The following is a 2,725-nucleotide window of genomic DNA, read 5'->3' as shown; positions in this document are numbered from 1 at the left end:
GTGAGCTGTGATGCCACAGCTCTCTACCAACGGCAACATAGTGAAACTCTTGTCTCAAAAAAAGAAAGAAAGATCAGAAACAAGGCAAAGATGTCCCATCTGCTTACTTCTTTTCAACATTACACTGGAAGTTCTAGCTATAGCACTAAGATAATAAAATAAAATGTATACAGATTATGAAGAAAGACATAAAACCTTGTTAGCAGATGATATAGTTGTTTACAAAGAAAATCTGAAAGAATGGCCCCCAAACTAGTGGAACTAACAGGTTTTTATACCATGAAGACATAACTAGCATGGTCTTTCCCTTCCATGGTGCACAGTCGCAAGACGACAGTGCAAATTTCCAAAAAGAGGAAAGAAGAGGTTTGTTGCTGATGGCATCTTCAAAACTGAACCAAGTTTCTCATTCTGGAGCCGGCCAAAGGTGGCTACTCTGGAGATGAGGTCTGAGTGACGTCAACCAAGACAGAAATCATTGAGAAATCTATGACCTCAGAACAAAGAATGTTCTTGGTGAGAAGAGCCAGTAGGTTTGGAAATTGACCACTATAGTGTAGGAGAGGTTTGGCTGCTCAGAGGGTGATGTGGAGCTTTATGCTGAAAAGGTGGCCACCAGAGGTCCGTGTGCCATTGCCCAGGCAGAGTCCCTGCGTTACAAACTCTTAGGAGGTCCTGCTTTGCAGAGGGCTTGCTGTGATGTGCTGCTGTCCATCCTGGAGAGCGGAGCCAAGGGCTGGGAGGTTGTCTGGGAAGCTTCGAGGGCAGAGATCTGAATCCATGCAACTGTGGATGGGCCGATCCACAGTGGATTCCTATTACCTGCTACATTTTTACCATTGTGAAGATCATACTGTCCTGGGACCCTGGCCCTAAGAAGCCCCTGCCAGACCACGTGAGAGTCACGGAACCCAAAGATAACAGGCTGCCTGGCTCCCCCATCTCAGAAACCAGAAGCTAGAAAGCCACAGTTGTCTGCCATGTGGCAGCCAGTCCTCCAGCATAACAGGGTCTCCTTGGCAGCTGTATCTGGTGTCTGGATGTTGCTCTGTAAACACCTCTAATAATCTTATACAAAGACAAAAAAATAGACAAGACAAGCATAAATCAGGCTGACACGAGGGGAAAAGAGCACTATGTTCCCATTGAGGCTCTATTGGAAATTAAATGGCACACCAGAAAAGGGTCGTCTGAATCCTGATCCATGCTTTTTACCATTCAAATACAATTTTTTTCTTTAGAAGTGGTCTATAACAAGTAAGGTTGAATTCACTCCCAGACCCACAGTGGTATTATAGGAACTTTAAAAAATCTTTTCCCTCTTGAGAAAAAGGGCCATTTGTTCTCATTCAGCTGCATTTTCTCCCAGCAGGACAAAAGGTAACCTTGAATTTGGTGGATTCCAGATATCATCATCCCCCTTGTCATGTACAGAAAACGCTGTATTCACTGAGGGCAGGCCCTGTGTCTGTTCTGTGTCCCCAGAGCCTCGCACAGTGCCTTGCCTGTGTTTGTTGAGCAAAGATAAGGGATCTGCTGTCAAGGAACTAACAGTGTATTTCAACACTTTGTGCAACACCTCCTAGATGCGCACAAATCAGATTCAAATGATTTACTTTTTTTTTTAAACTTGGGTATTATTTATACAAGCAAAAGTACAAATCTTAAGTGTATAGCTTGATGAATTTTAACAAATGAATGCCCTGAGGAAGCACCACCCAGAGCACAGCATGGTAGATTTCTAGTTCCCCCCAAAGGCTCCTTTGTGTTCCCTTCCAGCCTGACCTATGTCATCGTAGAGTATTTCCACCTGGTTGTGAACATTATATAAATTTAATCATAGTGTGTTCTCTTTTGTGTCTGACCTCTTTCCCTTAACATTATACCTTTGAGGCTTGACGCCTGTGGCTCAAGTGGCTAAGGCGCCAGCCATGTACACCCAAGGTGGCGGGTTCGAATCCAGCCTGGGCCCGCCAAACAACAATGACGGCTGCAACCAAAAAATAGCAGGGCGTTGTGGCGGGCGCCTGTGGTCCCAGCTACTTGGGAGGTGGAGGCAGAAGACTCACTTGAGCCCAGGAGTTGGAGGTTGCTGTGAGCTGAGATGCCACAGCACTCTACCCAGGGGGACAGCTTGAGGCTCCTGTCTCAAAAAAACAAAACAAAACATTATACCTTTGAGACATCCATCTATGCTACTGGATGGATGAAAAGTAGTTTGTTCTTTTGGGGGGCTAGTGTTTCATTAATGAACACACCAAAATTTATATACCTGCTCTGCTAACAATGGACTTTTGAGAGGCTCCTAGTTTAAATACAGAGGCTCCTGTCATAAAAACAGCTGCTGGGAACATTGTCATACGTATCTTTTTAAAAAATACCTTGTGGACGGACTTCCGTGGTGTGCCAGTCCCTAGCTTGCTTGGCATGAACATGTAGTATGAGCGAGAACTCAGCCGTTGTTAAGTCGCTAGAAAATGTTGCCGTGCTCTGAACCTGCTAACTGTCCTCTCTCAGATCTATTTTCCATCTTGCTGGATATATGGCTGGCTGCCCAACCAAAGGCTATGTTTTCAGGCCTCTAATATTGGCATAGAAAATCTATATATTAAGTTTTGACTCCCCCAAAACTTACTACTAATAGCTTACTGGTGACTAGAAGCCTCACAGATAATATAAACAATTGATTAACACATATTTCATGTGCTTTATATATTATATACTG

The 2,725-nt window shown here is 44.1% G+C and overlaps 1 pseudogene; it reads left to right on the top strand.

Annotated features, from left to right (window-relative positions):
* The first annotated feature begins 312 nt into the window (after positions 1-312).
* LOC100946583 lies at positions 313-961 on the top strand (annotated as a pseudogene).
* Positions 962-2,725: the final 1,764 nt, after the last annotated feature.

This window comes from Otolemur garnettii, unplaced genomic scaffold, assembly GCF_000181295.1.
Source record: "Otolemur garnettii isolate 467f Iridium unplaced genomic scaffold, OtoGar3 scaffold00208, whole genome shotgun sequence".
Classification (NCBI taxonomy): domain Eukaryota; kingdom Metazoa; phylum Chordata; class Mammalia; order Primates; family Galagidae; genus Otolemur; species Otolemur garnettii.
Note: the sequence above shows the minus strand (reverse complement) of the source record. Positions and strands in the feature narration are given on the sequence as shown.